General features: G+C 39.1%; 2 long non-coding RNA genes across 4 annotated transcripts; one reads left to right on the plus strand and one right to left on the minus strand.

Annotated features, from left to right (window-relative positions):
• Positions 1 to 3,064: 3,064 nt before the first annotated feature.
• LOC122237028 lies at positions 3,065 to 21,177 on the plus strand. The gene is made up of 3 exons (XR_006215226.1): positions 3,065 to 3,146; positions 11,546 to 11,612; positions 20,977 to 21,177. It is a non-coding gene; the product is annotated as an uncharacterized LOC122237028 (long non-coding RNA).
• On the minus strand, positions 8,136 to 13,831 carry LOC122237027. Of its 3 annotated transcripts, none has more exons than XR_006215225.1 (5): positions 13,553 to 13,831; positions 11,136 to 11,287; positions 10,005 to 10,147; positions 9,415 to 9,535; positions 8,136 to 9,009 (listed from the first exon to the last, which is right to left on the minus strand). It is a non-coding gene; the product is annotated as an uncharacterized LOC122237027 (long non-coding RNA). The 3 variants fall into 3 exon arrangements; XR_006215223.1 differs by having other exon boundaries at positions 9,408 to 9,535; XR_006215224.1 differs by having other exon boundaries at positions 9,393 to 9,535.
• Positions 21,178 to 21,579: the final 402 nt, after the last annotated feature.

Raw genomic sequence — 21,579 nt, forward strand, 5'->3', positions numbered from 1 at the left:
AGTAGCAATAAAAACAAAATTTAGTTGACAGATAGAGAGGATTGGTACATTTGTTTTTTTATTTATTTTTATTTTTTGCTACTTGGATGTTGGAAGAAAATGAGAGACTCCAACTTTTCAAGTCCTAGTGATAGGGAGGATGATGGTAGTGAACCATCTTCTTTGGAGAAAAGATAATGTCAGCCCCAGCTATCTTGAAATAATGGTAGTATATTTGCTAGGTGGAAGTAGGGATGCTCAGCAAGCAGTTAGAAGTATGTGTTTGAAGTTCGAAAGAAAGGTCATGACTGTGGATGGAGGTTATGGAGTCATTGCAGAAGAAACAATTAAGACCATAAGAGACCAAAAATGTACTCTTTGAGTGAAAGAATGCAGAACTGGACCAGTTAAAGATGAATCTAGAGTCTACCAGGGCCAGCCAACTCTTCCTGTAAAAGGCCAAAGAGTAAATATTCTAAGTTTTGTGGGCCAAAGGTCTCTGTTGCAACTACTTAACTATGTCATTGTACAGCAATATGTAAATAATAAATTGGCATGGATGTGTTCCAATAAAAAGCTATTACAAAATCAGGTGACTGCTTAGATTCGGCCCAAGAACTTTAGTTTGCTGACCTCTGGTCTAGAAACTTAAGCTCCATGAGGGCAAGAACCGTGCCTATTTGGCTTACTACTGTATGCTGGATGAATACTATGTTGAGATGATTATGTCTGTATTTAGCTTTGTTGGGGCAACAGAGAAAACCAGGAGCATCTAATTGTCATGAGAACAGTCAGGATTGTGTGATATAGACAAAATGAAGAAAAGAGTGTGCCGAAAAGAAAAGTCTAGTAATAATGATGACTGGGATAGATTTTGAAGAATGAGGAGTTAGAAATTATTTTGGCAATTAAAACAAGTCAGATACTGAGGTATACATGATAAGAATAAAAGGTCACCGGAAAGGTATCAAAGAAAAGATATAACCATGCAAAATAACCTGGGTGCGGGACACAAGTAGCTTAATGGAGGAATTTGCATGGTTTAACTCCAGTAGTTAGGGTGCTTAACATGTTTAGATTTTTAGTCAAAAGATATTATTTTAATTATAGCCCCAAATCTGTGGATTAAATTTTTATAAATCTAACAACATGATTTTGCGAACTATTTGAGGGAGAGTCAGTCAAACTTGTTTTTTGATGTTATGTAGATGAAATAACCAGCTTGCCTGATTTTTTTAAGTAGTTGTGTTGATATTTGTCAAGAACTTTCTTTAGCTATTTTTCTCTAAATTTGTGAGCTTAACTTTTATGAATTTCCAACTTTGCATTATGAAGTCAAGATTAAACATATGATTTAAATATTTTCATTTTATTATCAGTTTCCAACATTTACTTATTCCTTCCAGATTATCCCACACAGAGCTATTGGAATTACTCCATGATGATTTCAAAGAAAATTTTCTTCTCTAAACACTCTTATCCCAAGGTAAATTGATGGATTTCTGATGAATAAATTCCAGGAGGAAAGCATCAGCATTTTTTACTTCAATTCAGAGTATTTAATTCCTACACCCTTAACTGTGGCCACCTGTCATTCTAAGTTTATGCAGTAATGTTTAACAATGGAAAATTATTATTTTTTTCATACAATGTTGATCACCTTTGTGTCATTTGATACCTAGTGTGTTTAGTTTGTTATGCCAAATGCAAGTGGGAGAAAAACAACACTATAAACATGTCTAATCATGTCATTGAAGCTTTTCTTGGAATAATTGGAGTGTGATGATGGAGCAGGGAGAAAAGAGGGAATGGAAATTGAGGAAAAGGGTCTCAGCCTGAATTTTCCAAATTGGCTATTTATCTGGTTAATTCTTCATCTTTCCTCATCACCATGTCTGAATTGAGAAAATCTTCCTAATGATAATAAACTATGTCAAGAACAGATGGCTGATTTGATGTGATGAAAATAGCTGTGTCAATTGAGGGTATTTTTTTTTTCTTACCCGTTTTGCTTTTCATCACTCTGGGGTTGGTGGTTCACGTGTTGTTTTTTTTTTTTTTTCTTTTACAGAATCTACCCAATGTAATATGGTGTATCTCTCCCCAAAAACAGAGTAGACCCTTTTCTCTGAAAGAAGGGATGGAGAAATGGTTTAAAAAAAAAAAAAAAGCAATTATCACTTTTCCCACCTTTTCAGCTTTAGCTAAGTTACTTTTGGAAGGATCAGTTTATAACAAATGTTTAATGTCAGGAATTTTGCAGTTTCATAGGCCCTGACAGCTTGGCATGAAAAGAGGTGGCATTATGTCAATTGTAAATGAGTATGCTATTTACATACTAATTAAACTTTGCACTAGTGGGGTGAAAGAATGTCATTTGGAGCACCCCAGATATTCTGTTTATATCATTGTTGTCTATATAAAGAGCCTATTGTTTGGCATGTCACAGCCTCATCCCGTAAATGCCATCTTATAACCTTGAAGTACTTAAAAAATATTGCCCCACTGATGGGCAAAGCAAACAGAATCACTGTATCTAAAAGCAAAGGGAATTCCCAGATTCACCTTGCTTCGTAATAGCGCCAAATTTGATGATGGTGGTGGTGGTGGTGATGGTGATAGTAATAGCTTTTATCTATCGCTTCCTCTATGCCATGCCTGTGGCATTTTGCCAAGTGATTTTCATATGTTAACTTGCTTTCTCTTCAAGGTAAGGTGGGAATAGTTATTACACCCTTTTTACACATGAGGAAACTGTAGTTGTACAGTCTGTGAGGACCTTAGGACTCCATTGTGTGCTGTTATTCACCATACGATACTGCTTTCTGCTCTGCCGTGTCACTGATCCACAGAGGGTCCCCTGATGTCAGATGTGGCCAGGGTTACTGAAAACATACCAAGGGCAGGAGCGTTGCTTATCATCTCAGTCCATTTACTTAAGGAAGGAGGTGAGAAACAATAAACAGCATATGCGTATTCTCCAGTATATTATTCCTTATTTATATCAGAGATACGTCACAAATACAGGCTCACCCTACATACATATTTACCACTGCCTTTCAGCTACATCTTCTCCTATTTTGTACCAAGGCCGGATGCCCAGTCTGTTGGTCGTGCTGTTACATCCAATTCCACGTGTGCTCTAGGAACCTGACTCAGGAACACTGGTAATGTGTCTGTTAACTTCTAAAATGAAAAATGATTAATAGCCTATTGAGCAATTTTATTCTCCTGCTTCACGTCTGCAGAATGTAGTTTATTGGATTTAGCTAAAGACATTTTTTCTCACTGGATGAGGAGCAGAATCAACGTTATATCATACCTGTGTGGGAGTTGGCGTAACAAGATTTGCAGCGATAAAGAGCAAGATCAGAACTTTTCCTGGCTGGGTTGGTGGAATGAGCTCACCATCCGTGTGGATATTTATACCCCACTGTCGAGAGTGCAGATTTGGCACTCCTTGGCATTGTCAACAGAGTGCTGGTCTGTACTTCTTTCTTCTTTAAAAATGACAGAACAGAAAGCTTAGATAGTTGACATTGAAATCACTTGCCAAGAGAGGGTTGAACATATGATCCTGTAGAGCTTTTTTTTCCTCACTATTTTCAACAATCTTCAAGGTTGAAATAATTCCATAATAGAGTCAAAAATCCAGGGGAAGAAAAGAAAGAAAATATACTTCAGCTCTCCATCATTCCAACTACCATACCACATTTCATGAAATGTGACATAGTTTTGCTCCACAACCTCGCCAAAGGAAAAAAAAAAAAAAAAGGAAAAACCTAAATTTTAAGCTGATAACTCGAATGGTTCCAGAGATATCAACTTGTGAAAAGTCACAATTTTGTATTGTGCTGAAAAGCCACCTTACAACACAGGGACTACCATCACTCTTTAATATCCAGCAGAGCCCCCCACTGTGCTTTGTCAGTCACTAGCAACATCCAAGTCTTCCCGTAAAAGTAATTCACACTTTTTTCACAACACTGTTGCTTTAATTACCACTGAACTCTGCTGATGCTCAGGCAGGCCTGGCAGGACCAAGGGAGGGTCAGAGCCACAAAAGAAGCAAATAGCTTTTTTCCTCCTTACTTTATTATTAACAAACCATCTTTGATGGAAATGTTCCTAGTTCTGAGGCCTAGACTTAACTCTGGGTCCCTTGGTGTATTCGTTATCAAAAGAGACCCACAGATGTCATTCTGAGAGATAGAGACGGAGAGAAACATTACCTATAATCCTAATTAGAAATTAGAAATTTTGGCAAAGGACAGACTTAGCTATTCAAAACTGGCAAACACTGATTGCATTTCTCATATAGCTTTCATTTCCCACAAATGAATATAGATTTCGTACTGTACCATCTTGCTGGACAAACGTCAATTTATCTACTTATTTACTGTGGATTTTTTTGTTTCAGGATTAGTTGACACAATAAATCATGTACCAAAGGAAACTACAGAACTGCCAAAATCTACCAGTGCATAAAAGTGATACAAAGAGCCTATGTATGCTTTATAAATAATATGACAGCAATATGATAGGCATAACATCTTATGTGCATAAGGCACCTTTCATTCCATGTCACAAAATATTTCTCCAATAAAACTGTCCCTGTGAAACCAGCTTTCACAGTCTCTTTCACATAGAATATGAGGGTGGCTATCACTAACTTCATACATACTTTTAAGGAAGAAATAAATAGGTCTGTGACCCTAGGCAAATGTCTTAGACTGCTAAGCTTTCTCCTGGCTCTAAAATTCTACATTTAAGACATTATAACCTAAAGTTACACCTGCATCATCAAGTAATTAATGCTACTGTTGTTTATCATTTATCATTTACTAATTCATGAGCTGATTTGTCACCACGGTGCAGGGTTTAGCTTGAGAGTGTGGTGCTATGATAAATTAATTAATATAGGTGGAATAATCATCAGCTCCTTTGCAGTCCAATTGACTCATATTCCGGGTCCCCTATGATTTGGTCCCAACCTTTTTAAATAGATGTCTTTACTCTCATCTATGTAAACCCTATGGTTCAGTGGTTCCAAACTCTGATTGATCATCAAATTTTCTTGGGGGAGGGCATTTAGTAAATTGGAACATCTTAGAAGTGGGATGTGGAATCTGTCACTTTAAGGGGGTTCTTGGAGTTCCAGATAACATGTTAGGTTTGAACAATTTCTTGAATCAAACTTTTCTGCTTATTTCCTTACTTCCAATATTTCTCAGCATCTTCTGCAGAAATCTTGCTCATCTTTTGAATCCTACTTCAAATAGCACACGTCTCATATAGGATTTACTGGTTTCTTCAGCTGCTAATAGTCCCTGCCTTCTTAAAATGCTGATAGTCCTATATACATTACCCAAGACTTATTAAACCTTGTACGACAAATTGCCATTACCCATATTTTTCTCTTTATCTGTGTGCATACGTTTGTCTTATTAAAATACAAGATTTTTTCACCCAACAATAGGTTACAACATTCTTCTTTGAATTCACATAATATAGAGAATGCATCCTAACTGTTGGTGGAATGAATACCTGAATTTTATGTAGCATGTAAGACTGCAAGCAAAGTTAAAACGACTAACCCTTTTTATATGTTCATTTATACGACACAGACACTGTGTAGCAGGCTGATTTTTTTTCAAAGGTGGCTGACCCAACATATATTCCATCCCATGTGGAATATGCTATCCCAGCTCCTTAAAGTGTAGAAAATCATGTTGAGAATCTCCCCACTGAGAAGTGGGGTCTTTGTTCTCATGCCTTAAACCTGGGCACATCTTTATAAATGCTTCAACTAAAAACAGTGTGATGGAAGTGACTCTCTGTGACTTCTAGAGGTAGGTCCAACTGCTTCCTGGATCTCTCTCTTGGGAGCCACACCTTGAGAGCCCAGAACTGATGGGGAAGGAATCTGGCTGCTGTGGAGCCTCCATCCTGGAGAGATATCAAAGGAACTACATGGTGATTAAAAGACCCTCAGTGTTCTCCGTCCCCCAGCAATTTTGTTAATGTTTGGGGCCCCAAACATCATGTAGCAGAGAGAAGCCATTACCAGTCTTCCCTAATTCCTGATGCACAGAATCCATGAGGGTGACATATGGCCATTCTATGCCACCATATTTTGGGGTAATTTCTTACTTAGAAATAGTCATTGGAACACACCTAATGGGAGGCACTAGAGATCCAGAATGAGTAAGATAAACTATGTATCCACTTTTATGAACGTTATATTTTATGATAACAAACCAAAACAAATACACAAACAAGAAAGAAACCTATCATCTTGTTAATTTAAACTGTTCTGTTTATTTTAAGGGCTTTATTAAGGCATATTTGACAGACAATAAATTGCACATATTTTGAAGCACAGAAGTTACAAGTTTTGACATATATATGCACCTGTGAAACCATCACTATGCTGAAGATAATTAACATATCTATCACCCTCAAAGTTTCCTCATCTCCCATTGCAATCATTTCCTGCACTCAAGCAACCACAGGCCTGTTTTCTGTCACCTGAGATTCATTTGCATTTTGTAGAATTTTATATAAATTATAAACGTACTGTGTTCCCGTCTTTGTCTAGTTTTTTTTTTACTCAGCATAATTATTTTGAAATCTATGTCTTTGTTGCATATACCAATTGCTATTCCTTTTTATACTAAGTACTATTCCATTGTATAGATATGTTACATTTTCTTCCCACATTTGTGTTGTTTCCAGTTTGTGGCTCTGATGAACACAGCCGTTGCCATAAACATCATGAGCAAGTCTTTGTATGGACATATGTTTTTATTTTTCTTGAGTAAATAGGAGTAGAATGGTTTTTCCTCTGTACTGTAGCCCAAGAACTCACTCAAGGGAGTGAGGTGGAGCAAACTTAGGGTTCGCCTCATTTGCTTCCCGTCTCTCAGATATCATTCACTTTAGTTGCTTAATGTCCAATGTCTTCAAAGCTGTATATATAGATTCATAAATTCTTCCTTATTTTCAGTTGTTTCCGGTGGGAGGGTAAATATGGTCTGTGTTACTCCGCTTTGGTTCTGTCTCCTTTAAACTCCCTCCAGGTTAAGGAACTAAGAGGCAGAAGAATATCCACCTCCTCTTTGTGTCTCCCAGAAATTTGTTTTACAAATGCTATCGGGCATTTGTGCCCTGCTGTAGAAGGCCTCTGGAGTTGGTCATGATGTCTGGTGTAAGCTCACAGTTTTGCAGCTTACTAGCCGTGTGACTTTGAATGAGTTACTTAGCATCTCCAAGCTTCAGCTTTCTCATCTCTATCACTTTAACATCAATAAAAACAACAACAGCGGCAGTAGTCATAAAAATAATAGCAACCATAATCATTTCATAAGGTTGGTATAAGGTTAGAAGACAACTCATAAAAAATACAAAGCACGATGTTTGGAACCTCAGAGGCTCTCAATAAATGCTGCTGATTATTACTTGTATGATTTTGGGACCACACCCTCAGAAAAAAGAGAAATGGTGTCAGATCCTTGGATAAAAGGAATATGGCAAATAGCCCTAATATTGTTGTGGAAATACTTAGTAATAAAAGGAGGTGCCTCGTACACTATGAGTAAAGGCTCTGGGTTTCATTCCTTTTTCCAAATCCCATCACTAGAGAATTGACATTCTGCAACCTTTACACACAAAAGCTTCAAGAAATTCAGTCAACTCATGTTAGGGATCTGGGAAAAGAACTTAAAGTTCGGTCAACAGAAATGATCCTCTCAGAGAAACTTGTTCTATCCACTAGGGCTGAAGGAGGGGAGATGTGATGTGGAGCCTAATGCAATTTGTAGAGTGAGTTTGCAGAGGGAAGCTCTCCATTTTGAACTGATTGAGGGTTTTCTGATTGTGCAAGCTCAGTAGCCAAACGGGTAGGCGAAGGCAGAGAAGGAACTTCTTAGACTCAATTTGCTGGTGAATACAATTTGTAAATAGGACGGTATTAAATAGCTACTTCAACTGTGTGTGTGTGTTTGTGTGTTGTCAGTGGAGAAATGAAATGGAATCTCAAAATTTTTTCTTTGTTTTATGGCGGTTTGAATCTTCATGTATGACCTGGTAGGTATAGACAATGTGGACTGCATGAGAGTTTGAAAGATCTTTAACTGATTGAAAAATTAAAATGATTAACATTAAAACCACAACAACCACTTTTTAAGGACGCTTCTTGAAATTGTGTCTATGCCAAATGCAAGGCTCCCGTGTGCTCTGATATGACTGGGGCCACCTGAAGCTGGTGAAACAACAAAGAGGAACTTTGATGCCCAAACAGGATCTCTGGGTTGTAAGACAGCATTTTTGATACTTCTCCTTGTAATACTGTTTCTAGATCCAGGCAGAAGCTGCCCCTGCCTTAACCCTGTGCTTTGCTGAGCTCATTGTGTTACTTCTTGGTCCCATTTTAGTTCTCATTAATGAGTCAGTTGTGCAAAGTACCAAGAAACATTCCCAACTGGATCTTGAACTCCTGCCCCCTTCTAGGCCATGCTCAAGATATACTAGACCCCCAAATTCCTGACCCAGGTGGCCCTAAACCCACTTCTAGGGTCTGTGCAGTCCTTTCTCCTGGGTCCATTTTCTCAGAGGTGGACCTTACCAATGGCCTCTACACCCCCAAGAGCTGAGTTGTGGACTGAACATGGAAATGTAGGAAGATGTGTCCACACACATTAGGAGCCTCATAATGCAGGGATGGGAAGAATAGGCTGGAGTAAGGCTTCCCTCTTCTGCCAATTCCAACAAAGAACTCCAAGGGGCCCAAAGATTCTAAATTGACACCTGGACTTCTGGATTGTCATTACATTGTTCTTGTATCCATCAACATAAGAAGATAGAATCCATTTTAGTCAATAGTTTCCTAGTTTGAATTGTAATGTTAAAATATTTTGCCATTGCAGTATGTGGGCCTCCCTTTGTGTTCTTCCTCCAGGCCCTTTAAATGTTAGGGGCCATTCTTACTTTGTGATAGGTTTTTCTTTCTCTTGGTTGCTTATCTTCTTCCTGTACAATGGAAAGATAAAACAGAGGTCAGAGAGACAAAAAACTGATGAGTCAGCCAAACCCTTCTGTCCTAAGGTGTCTACTTTACGATCTGTTGTGTAATCACCACATCTGCAGCCTTCACAGACAATGAAATGCTTTCTTCTTTGGCACCTTCGGAGGAGGGTCAGTAGCACGGTCTTTAAGTCCCAGAACCCCTGGGTTCCTAGTCAGCCTTAATGTCTTCCCTATCCTCTCCACAAGCTATTTGAGATTCTCCACCTTCAGCATGGTTGCCAGTTGGTAATTTTCCCATGGGAGATATCATGTGGTCTCAACACTGTCTATTGCCATCACCCTTTCCCCTCGTCCTCCTGCATCCACCTCCCAGTGCTCTTGGTTACCTTTGACATACCCACCACGCACATGTGGGGAGGTGGGGGAGTTCCTCCCCAGAAATGTTGACTTCCTTATCTTCTATCTTGTGAATACTGTCATCTTTTTCAAGTTGCAGCTTAGGATTTCTCTCTTCTTAGGGAACACCTCTCTGATGAAGTAGGAAGGAAGGAGGTTTGGAGTCATATAGCCCTGGATTCCAATTCAGTGCTTTGTTAACTTACTGACCATGTCACCTCACGCAGTTCACTCAAACTTTCAGAGCCTGAGCCTATCCATAAATAGGTATGAAGACTCTTCCCACATGTCTATTGGGATGATTAGGTGATGTGAGTGATGTAAAGCACCTGGAAGGTGTTTAGATCAATTCCTGATGTTGATGACTCAGGTCAACATAAGCACTTCTTCCTATGTGTTTCCCTGGTTCATAAAACAAACCCCAGATTCTGAACAGCAACATAAAGACACCAGGCCATAAAAAAAAAGTATAATGTATCTAAGGAAGGGCTACCAGCTTTTAATGGCTGGACTTTAGGGTACATTCAGAAAATGTGCTGAAGAGGTAGACTGAAACCACGATGAGACAGGCATTTTAGATTAAATGAAGAAATTTGACCTACTGCAATTTCTTAGAATTCCTGGAGTGGATGTGGAAACTTCCCATCTTCTTTAGATAAAGCATAATTAAATATCTTAAAACATTTCGGTTTAATGTATACGTGGTGATGATGTGTTGACAAGGAAAACTTTGGGACTTCATTGCCTACAACAGTGCAACAGGTTAGTGTTACCAAAGCATGCTTGCCAGAAGATCAGTGATAGGCTCTAAGAAAATAAGCTATGTCAAACATGGTGTCGTGCTTTGGATTAAGTGAGACTATTGTGTTGTTAATTCACATTTCCCCCCAAACTAGATAAACCATTTCATAAGGAATTTTCTTAGTGCTTATATTTCAGAATGAAATTCCTATGAATTTGGGATACTAATGATTTAGCCACATACCAAGTTGGAGTTTCTCCAGTGTGCATGTGCTTCTTATGAAAAGGAAGAAGGCAAGTTGCCAATCAAAAGGCTAGTTGCAGACTGAAGGCAGAGACCCGACTGGTGATAATTGTTGGCACAATGTCCTATACACAGACATACTCAGAAAACACTATTGGGTCCAGTCAAGTCTTCCATATGACAACTAAGAGCCCTCCCTTGAAGACATGGCTTCAAGACATTTCTTTAACCTAGAGCTGAAAGAAAGGCAGCAGTATGGACAGTCTCCAATTAGCCAGAAGATTTTAATCTACTTTGCAGAACTAATCGAATGGTTGTGCTTCCCCAGCGTTCACGTGAATTGCACCCTAGCTGGAGGTTAAGGGACTAAACAATAGTAGCAGCAATTAAGTGGATGTAAATGAATGTGATAGGCTAATTCTCACAAGGAGAACATCAATGTGTCAGTGTCAATGCTCTGGTGCCTGGAATAAAAGAGGAATTGACTGAAATGAAGAAGGTAATATGTAGCAATTTTGCTCAGATGTATATGCTCCAACTTGACTGTTCGGAAATTCCTTGGATGTAAGCAGGAGGAATAAAAATAAGTAACAACAGTAGTTCTCTTCTATATAGCCTCTTGTGGAGGGGAAGAAAGAAAACACCACACTTTCATATAAATACATTCAAGGTATTATACCTCACGGTGTACCTTAACTATGAAATAGATTGCAGGATATGGAATTGAGGAAAACACAAATCTACTTACAATAAGGGGAAGGACAGTTTCACGACCTGGGAAGCTGAGAATTCAAAAGAGGACAAACTTCCCTGGCCTTTTTCATATTTGGAAATGGAGACTGATCGACAGAATAAGCAGGCTGTAGAAGTTTATCGCTGCAGGGTTTCAGCAGAGTCTATCTAGAAAGACGGAAGTTGTGGAACAATAGGAAAACTTGAGGTTTTGCTTGCATTCAGCTCTTTACCACTTTGGTACTTTGGGGAAATTTCTACTTCTGTAGAATGGGGTGTGGGGCTTGGCGGGAATGTGAAATCTGCAAAGGTTTCTGTAAATTCTTTAGGATCGAAGCATCCACAAACATTGTGTGAGCTGTTTGAAAGAAATGGGGTATTTCAATGCAATGAATATAGCCTGACTTCTTGCTTCCTGCTCCTCAGGGCATCTCAAACTACCTCTGGAATGCACTGGGTGAAGGAAGTCCTGTGTCCAGTCTTTTGGCAGGGGGTAAGCCACAATCTACCTTTCCTCATAAGTCTTCAGAGGACATCCCTGGGTATATTAGCTTCCTAGCCTTTGATGGACATATCATAGATGGGCCTGATTACTATCACAATGCTTAGTCTGCCAAATATCAAAGGATGGAAAAGGAGAGCACACCAGATGTGTAAAGGAAGAAAGACAGCGCAGTGTATGAGATGTAACAAGTCTTCTACTGGAGAATATTTTCTCAAAGGCAACTGAACGATTAGAGTAAACCAAGGAAAATCGATCAAGATTACCAGAGAGGTATATTGAGAGAATGAAAAAAAAAATCCATCATCTGGAAAAGAAAGGTGGATATGTATATTTATAAAGTTGTTTTTAGAGAATGTTCAGATGATTTTTAACAAGCATAGAGAATTCAAAGTTTTGAGAGTAGGTGAAGCCCAGTGAGGACCCAAATTATCTATCATGATACAAATATATTAACATTGAAACCGAAATAAAGCTATACATGAAGGAAGTGACCGAATAGTTTAGTTTTTAACTCTTCTGTTCCTTTTTAAAATTGCTTAATAGAAATCTATAAGTCCTCGTGTCTGCCGAGATCAAACCTATGACTTTGTCTCCTTATATGAATAAATTTTATTGGGAAAGTTTGAACTTGAAGAGCTAAATTATAAGGAGTAAATACAAATCCAAGTTTCGTTAACTTAGTTGCATAGCTGATTTAGATCAGTCTCCCTGCCCCATCTTTTGTAGACAAAGCCTCAAAGAAAGGTGAAAGTAATATTAGTGACATCTTATTTGGCCAATTTAGATAGAAGTATGACAAATATTATGCATTAGCAATTCCTTTCTAATGAAGCAAGAGGTGAAACAAAGGTGACAAGTAGTGTAAGTTGGACTCGCATGCCTCGATGATTTCAATGGAATCAGGCATTTTTTGAAGCACAGAATCTTTGAGGTTGTAATGCATCTGACCTGTATATTTACTGAATGTTTACACCTACATGTGAGCTGGCAGGAGGGAAGAAAAGAGAATGTAAAGTAAAAAGTTCGGGTAGTTTTAAATATTATTTGCCAATCAACTTAACACATCTATATACCATAAAATACTCAAATCATTCTTATGAGCAGATAATGTGAAACAATAAAGCATGGGGTAATAAGGTAAAGCACACAACATACATTTAAAAGGAAGGAGAAGGTAGTGGCACAAGTTTGGCTACCTTGAGATAGATTACTGGTTTTATCTGGAGGTGGAAGGCAGTGCCTTAGACATACCTTATATCATACGACAAATGTGGAGTTTGAGGAAATGTTCATCTGTTTTGCTATTATTTACACAGGCATATGGTCCCCGAAAGAATACACTCTTTATCTGTATAAACTAGGTAAATCTGTGTTTGTATTTTGCTAAAGGTGAGTCAAGGAGATGGGTTAGAACTAGAAAACTTTATGCCTTCCTTTTTCGTAAGTCAGCGAAATACCAGGTCCAACCATTACCATGTTTCTGATGAAATGAAAAAAACAAAAGGTGTGATAGCAGATTTTAAAATAAATTCTGTTTTTGGATTCCTGATAAAGAATAAAGAAAATAGTATTTAATGTACAGCATGATTCAAAATAATTGAATACTAGAAATATACTAGGAGAGTACATTTTGGGTGCTCCATCCCACACAGAGGAAAACCATATGAGGAAAAGATATGTTAATTAGTTTGCTTCTATTCATCATTTCACTATGTATATCATATCAAATCATCATGTTATATACCTTAATATATTCATCTCTTATTAAACCCAAACAATAAAAAAGGAACATAGTCTCTCTTTGCTCGAATATACTTCTCTCAATTTCTGAATTTTGCTGCCATTTCCAAGGGAGTCAGGAGGGACTAAAAGGGAAGTTGAAGATATTTATCTTATTTTTATGGGAGAAGAAAATGTGATTCACTTACCTGAATATAAACAGTCATCATGCATGGAGGTCAGCATACATAGCATTAATTTGATTCTTAAAAAGGTGTGATGCCCTTAGGTTTGGCAAAACCAATGCAAAACATCTTGCATGGTGGATAAAACAGTATGAATTCTTTCCATCACGCCAAGAGCTACTTTAGATACTTGATGTATATCATCCTATTACATCATCATAATAAGTCAGTAAATTAATGTCATTGATTCCACTTTAGAAATGAGCAAACTGTTCCTCAGCGAGGGTAAGAGCCTTGTTAATGCTCTCCCAGCCAGTGAACAGCTAGGGCCAGGATTCCTACAGGTGAACTGCCCACTGAAAGGGCATTATGAAGTCGATGATGGTAATATGCATACATTTTGGGACAGCAGTCATTGCATTGAGTAACATTATTATCAGGAAATATCTTTGAGTTTTAAGATCCATCAATACATAAATGGCTTCTCCACAGGTGTCTTGTCATTGGAAGTATTTTAGGTATCACAAAGAATAATTTTATCATGGATCAAAATGGACCAGATACCTGAATATATCTCTTTGGAGGGGGGGCAAAATCAAATTCCCATGTTAATGCAAGGAGTATGATAGAAGGAAGGAAGGAATGAAAGAGGAAGGAAGGGAGAAAGGAAAGGAGAAAGGAAGGAATGAAGCGAGGGAGAGAAGGAGGGAGGGAGGAAAGATTAAAAGAAAGAAGGAAGGAAGAAGAAAGAAGAGAGAGAAAGGAAAAGAAAGGGGGCTAGGGTAATATCTGTCACCATTATAAATGTTTTAAAAACTGTTTCTCGATACGGAAGGACATTGATGCATTTTGCTAACAATGGTATAAGATATATAATCTATGTATATTCAAGGAAAAATAACCTGAATTAATTGCAGTAGGAGGCCATCAATGCAAAATACTGTTCTATGCAGCCTTTGACCTTTATCAAAGATGAAGTGATTAAATAAACTGTTAAAGACACATCGATTAAAATGGATACACTGGCCATTCTGAAAGCCATTCATTCCACGTGCCATGTGCAAACATAGAATGTTTCCCTCTAGGAGCAAGACGCACTTGCTGATCTGTGGCAAGTTCCAACTGTTTCACCCCAGGTTTCATGCATAGCTTTCTATTGGGTGCATGAGAGCACACTCTACTTAGACTCTAAAATGGTAACAGAGCTACATCATTCCGAGCGTGAATTCCTATACATGGACCAGGTGTGCTTGCCAGTGGGTTTGCGGCAGGTATTCACCATTCCTGGTCTATGGTCTTAGCTTGACTTCTTCTAGGAAGGAAAACAGTCTCAGATTCCTAGGATTCTGCATCAGTTGCTGTGTACCAATCATTGACTTCTCTGTGTGTGATGTGAGGTTAATGAGAAAAGACAGTTTGCTTTTTTTGCCTCAGTGTGTAGACGCCACTGAGCAAACTTACCCAACTGCCATTTGCTTGAGACTAACTTCTGACATATGGATCAGATTTCAACACACAAGCAGACATGCACTGGTTTCATATGAAGCAAGCGTTCACTTGATATCCTGTGTACATAGCAATATATATGTAACTAATCGAGGGTGGAATATACCAAGCTGCACTCACACAGCCGTCCACCTAGGATCATGAACTCTATTCAAGTGAACCAAACGGAAGACAGAAGCTTTCTGTGATGCAACAGAATATTTCTAAGGAACATGAATGACTTTTTAGTAGTCTGAGATAGAATGAAAAACACAGTCACAGTATTTAAGGATGTACTAGAGTAAGAGACAGTGAGTACAATCATCCTCTCCCTGCCCCTGAGCTCCCCCCACCCCCACCCCCATGACCTCATGATCTTTCTTAGCTTTGTCCTGACCACCTGACCTTACAGAGCTCTACCTGGTCCAGACAACCACATAAACCCCACAAACAAATAGGGGGTTGGTGCAGCCTTTTCGGATTTAGGATCATGTTTAAGCTTATGAATCAGATTTTTCTATGTGTGGACATGACAACGATGGAAAAACTGTAATTTAGGACATATTCTCTTTATCCTTTTATGTAGAATTTCACTTTAATGTGATGCAAATGACAGTAAGAAATACATTCAGTGACTGTTAAAGCCTTCCCATTAAAAATTCTGTATGCATTTTACATTCTAATTCATGTACAGTCAAAAACCCTGATAAAATCACAGTGCTGATTTGGCTGCTGCACTTATCGTATTAATGAGGATACTTTATGCCTTTTGAAAATTGGGATATGGTCCATTATGTGATTGTAAATGATGTGATTGTATCACATAAATTTGTTATTCAATCCCCCCCTCCCTCCAGTCAGCTTTGTATATAAGAAGATTCATTGGTGAGCCAGAACCGAGGGCAGAGAACTGAACTGCAAATTACTTTCCTTCTTTTGTCTTTTTTCCATGTATAGGAAAGAACATAATAAACATGCACACGTGTGCGTGTCAGTATTTATGTATATTTTGTCTTCTCCTCATTTTATAACTTTCCCTAAAAACCAGAGAGTAAAGCTCAAAGTGAAAGAAAGGAGCAGACAGGCCAGAGGCTCGCAGAAGTACACGGTGACTTCTCCCACAGCCACAGCTACTCCCTTCGCTTTTGAGCTGATCCTAGACTGAGGATTTTGCTTGAAGATAGATCTTTCCTTCCCCCCTCTTGCAACAAGTGAAAGGTTTGAGAACTGTTGTTGTTTAAGGTTTCCTGATTTTGAGTTGTATTTACATTCCTAAAAAATACCAGCTCCTCTTTCTGTTTATTTATTTTTCTGTCATGCCTGCCTAATTAGTCATCATTTGCTCCCACGAGCACCTAGTGAGAGTGATCTATGAACACAGCTGCAGAGGGCCTTTGGCTTCTTTCCGCCCCTGTACCTTCTGTTTCTGAATCCTGCCATAGACGTCTACCTTGGTAAAGGTCAAAGAACTATTTTTTCCCCCTCACCAGAGACACAGACACCTCCCCAGCCATCAATATCTTCAAAGTCCCCACAGAACGAATTAGAGCATTGCCAGCACAAGTGGCCTTAGAACACTCAGGTTAAAACAAAGGAGGGGACCAGTGGCCCTCAGCTGAGTCCCTCGTAGTCTCGAAGGGCTGCACACTTCCTTTCCTCTTTAATGATGGTCTCCGGCCTTGTCATGCGGTTGTTTGAGAGTAGTCCACAGACCACAGAGTGTTCTTGTGCCCAAGTCTGGGCAATTGTCCATTGTTGCCTGCGCTTCTGTGTCTCTTAAACATTTGGCTTGGGATTCCTAAGCAATTTGTAGGCTGGATATTTTTTTTTCTTTTATTCCTTCAAAAACTTCTCTTCTATTGCCTGGAACCTGGAGAAGTAGTGGTGCCCCTCACAGTGGAGCAAGCTCTGGGGTAGAGTCCTTAGAGTTTGTAAATGCAAATGCCCAAGTTCTTGGCACACACCTGGCGATTTCACATTTCTGACTTTTTCTTGCTCATCTTAAAAGCTGAACTTTAGGCTTTATCAAGCTCTGTGTTTTCCCAGAGTTCAGCTATTATGGATGAAATTGCTTTTTTTCTTTTTAAGGTCTCTGTCATGTTGCCACATCAAAAATACAGTACCAGGGCTCCTGGGTGGCTCAGTCGGGAAAGCTTCCAACTCTTGATTTCAGTTCAGGTCATGATTTCATGTTCGTGGGATTGAGCCCCACATCAGTGCAGAGCCTGCTTGGGATTCTCTCTCCCTCTCTCTCTCTCTCTGCCCCTCCCTTACTTGCTCTCTCACTCTTTCAGACTAAATAAACATTAAAAAAAAATACCATACCATATGCTTCCTCTCCCTTCCCCCACCCAAAAGGAGAGATGCTACAGGGAACAATATGCCTAGGAGAATACAAATATTATTGTAAATTATATATTTTAAATGGCTTGTGGGAAAAGAGAAGTAGCTTGACTGAGATATACCAAAAGCTCATAGTGGGTCTTTTGTGATGGGAGGTAAGTTTTTTACCTTATTTCAGATTCAAGACCAACAAGAACTTTGTACAATCTTCTGGACAAAGCTTGCTCCATCCTAATCTGTGCAAATCCACTCTGTTCTGTTGACTGCTCTCCTTACTAATCAGCCCTACACAACTGTACCTTTCTCAGGAGTTATACACACTGCATTTTTATGCTTCTGTTACTGAGTGGCCTTTTTCATACTTTTGCTTTATCTTGCATTCAGTTACTCACAACTTGGTCTGTAGAATAGGATACCATCGTTGCCTACATTTAAGCAACAGCAAATTATGTCATCTTGCTTCATATATTTTACTTCTATCTCTCTTAAAGGCAGCGCATTTGAGAAATCTTGGCTCTGCCTTTGGGGAGGAATCATTTACCTTCTTTCATTCAGGCTGAAAGTTGTCTCCTCACTCCCTTTGTTAATAAAAAAACTTATTTACATCTTCTCAGATCCTATTAGCTCGATTGCCTAATTCTTGTAGTTTTAAGAACAAGTCATTTTCTTGCTTTCAATCATTGCTGGTCTATTTTATGGGTTCCACAAGGCCACATTTATATGTCTGCTTACTTTCTTTGGAAAGCTTTTTCTATTTCACTCTGACGTGCAGCATCTTGTGCATGGTCCATTTCCCTCCCACGAATAGGAAATATGAGGACATATGGCTAAACAGTCTTCCTGTAAAAGAGCAGAGAGGAAGATATTAGGCCTAGCAATATTGCCCATTGGGCTCTATGTCTGAGGATGAGCATATTTGATTCTATATGAATTTGCTCGGGTCTTTCTTCTCTCTTGTCTTTTCTAGTGTCTTAATACTTCCTTAGAATAAATTTTCCCACCTAAGATGGAACTCCTCCTTTCTCTCTTGACAATGCCGAGTAAATCAGGGTGTGGAATATTACCCATGAAACCCACTCTCTGAGAGGTATTGCTGGCTGAAGCCACGCTGTTCATACACCATTCTATACCCAACTGTGGATAATAACAGAATTGATTTTACCCGAGGAAAGACAAAGGAACCTCGGGGCTGCTTTCTGCATTATTTTGTTCTCAGGTTATTCTGCTCTGAATGGTAAGATCTCTCACCAGAATACTGGGTCACATTTAGCTTCCTTTATAGCAAATCCCCTGTAGGGTAACTTCTGGCATTGGGCTATGAGGTATTATTGTTCTGTGCCCGTGTGTGTGTGTGTGTGCGTGTGTATGTGTGTGTGTTATCATCAAATTATAACATAAATAAGTTTGTGTTTTCAGATCCCATGAATACCCTTCTTTTTTTTTTATAACTATTAAGAAAGTAGATTTTGAGCTAGAGACTAAAACCTGGCTTTCAGGTAGTGTGAAAGGTGGGTTTAAAGAAAACTGTTCTTTAATAAATTGTAATATGACCATGAATAAGTCAACCTACATAAATTATAAGGGCAATACTGATAATAGCCACTATGAAGTGGGTGCTTAGTATACCTCATGGATGTTCCAGTTGTCTCCAGCTTATTAACTCACCAAATTTTCACAACTCCTTTAGGTATGTATTACTATTATCCCTATCTTCCAGATGTAGAAATTGAGGCATAGAGAGACGTTTTACTTGTTCAAGCCATGGGTGGTAAGTGGCAGACCCACAATTCAAACATGTGGCATTGGCTCCTCGATTTTGACTCTTAAGTACCTCATTGAGAGGAAACTCTACAACCTTTCATATAGTGGTCATCGTATCAGCAAGATCTTTCACAAATAATTTAAGGAAATTCTGATAAAATCACGTGTAATGGTAATGACTTCATTCCTAATACTTGTGATTCTTTTCAACTACATTATCCCTTAATAATAAAACAACCCAACACTCTATCCTGAGTGCAAAGAATTCTGGAAAGTTAATAACATATAATGGTGATAAAGGTGGTGGCCTTTAAAAAAAATTCCAAACCTGGTGTGTTTGTGATATGATTCTTTTACTATTGCTTAGAATTCACGTTTCCATCTCAGTCTACATTCTGTTGGTGATCCCTGATTCACCTTTATGAAGGTGAATAGGTGCCTAATACTCGGCAAGGGTATCTCTGGAAAGCTCAGAGAAAAAATCAGCTAGAAGTCTCAGTTGTGCATGACCAGACGTGTGTTCCAGGGCTGATCTTCATAATCATAATTCTCTGTTTACAGAGAAAGTTAGCGAATGTTTAAGGGTCCGTGCTCATTGCAGCTTTCTGAGCATTGTTAACTTTGGGTGTAGTTCTTTTAGCTCATTGCTCCAGAGTTGCCATGAATGCGCTTTAAAGTCCTACATACACACAAAGAATGTATTAGATGTTCTGGAGTTGTGAAAGTTCGAGGAATATTGGATTTTATGTTTCATATAGTATCTATTACTAGCTGACTATCACTTGCTTCTAGCTCACAGAGAATTAAGAATAGTGAACGGAATGTTTTGCTGGTTTTGTATGTGTATTACCCATTGGATTGTGTGAATAAGCATCAAATTACTGGTCAGGAATTACAAATTAGTACAATTTAGCGTAAATATCATAAAGCTTTCTGGAACCCCCAAAGAATCTTTCTGTCTGGCTCTGGCTCCTGCCGAGTCTTCACTATTTGATCAATACATCAGATCAAGAATAAGTGGAGCCCCAAAGTCACACCATCTTATCAAAATAATTATCTTTAATTAATATAATTATTGATCATGTAGTAGAAGTCACTGTCTACATGATATAAGGCTTTTAGGATTTCATGGGAATGCTTTACAACTTAATTATGTTTCCCTGGGAGATTATAACATAATTCAATTTATTTTCCCATGTGTTTCATCAATCATTATGTGAATAGAAGGAATATCAGAATCTCATTTCTCTGTCAATTCTTGAAGAATTTAGACAAGTCATTTCAGTAGTACAGAGCTGATTAGAAGAAGACAAGGTCCCTCCCACATGAGATTGATCCCCTATATCACTGTTGTGTCGGTGCCACATTCTGTTGCTTTTGTAGTATGTGACGAGGCTAACCGCAAAAGCCCGTGAAAGCTTTTGTGTTCCAGCTTTCGTAGCAGACCGAATTCAGGCCTATGTAAAGTTCTCTTCATTGATGTGTAAGGATCTATGTTCTTCTCTGGGCCTTGGTTTCCTTATCCAAGGAGGCAGCTGGTATCTAAGCTTCCTTCCACCTGTAAAGTTCAGTGCTCTAGTTTTCCTTGTGCTTTAGCTCTTCTAGTGTCTACGGCGGTGCGTCTCAACGTTGAGTGTACTTCTGAATCACTGAGAATCTTGTTAAAATGCAGACTCTGAGTCAGTAGGTCTGGGTGGGACCTGGGCTCCTGCCTTTCTAACAGGCTGCCAGGTGATGCTGAAGCTGCCGGTCTGTGAATGACTCTTAGTAGTAGGGATCTAAATGATGCACAGAGACAGAGGGGGAAAGACTAGCTCTTTATCTTCCTTTGGTAACTTCTCCATTTGCTTTCCTCCCAGGGCTACGATTCTCAATGACTTTCTTCTGCAGATCACTGCAGCGTGCCTCCTCTTTCCTAGCTCTACCACACGGAATTGGGGCTTCAAGAAGACTGAGTGCATCCATACAGAGCACAAATCCCTTTGCCAAGAAGGAAATCACAGAGCTTATCAGGAAAGATGTGTGCCTGTAATGTCAGCCATCCCCGGCATGCTGAAATATGAAATAAATGAGGTGGAGTTTAATTTTAGGGTCTACAAATTTGTAATGTGTTCATCATTCCTGTTGCCATTTTGCATGGCAGGCTGAAGTTGGCGGATATGTTTTGTGAAGAGAGCTGCATTTGAGTTCTGGTTAAATCGAGCACTCACCCCCTCTCCTGTCCCTTCTCTAATCTCCTCTTGCAGTGATGAGAAAGAGATGCCACGTGTCTTCGAGGGGGTCCCTCCTGGAGATGTGCATCTCTTTTGCTTTCCTGAGGGCAGGCTCTTTGGGGGATTTTCCCAAGCCCCACTGCAGACTGGCCTTCCCCAGCAGAGGGCGCGCTTCCCCAGTGCCATGGCCCCACAGCAGTTTCCTCCTCTCCTGGGGTGGACTTCTCTCTCTCCACTGGGCTGGTTAGG

The sequence above is a fragment of the Panthera tigris genome, chromosome A3, assembly GCF_018350195.1.
Source record: "Panthera tigris isolate Pti1 chromosome A3, P.tigris_Pti1_mat1.1, whole genome shotgun sequence".
Lineage (NCBI taxonomy): Eukaryota > Metazoa > Chordata > Mammalia > Carnivora > Felidae > Panthera > Panthera tigris.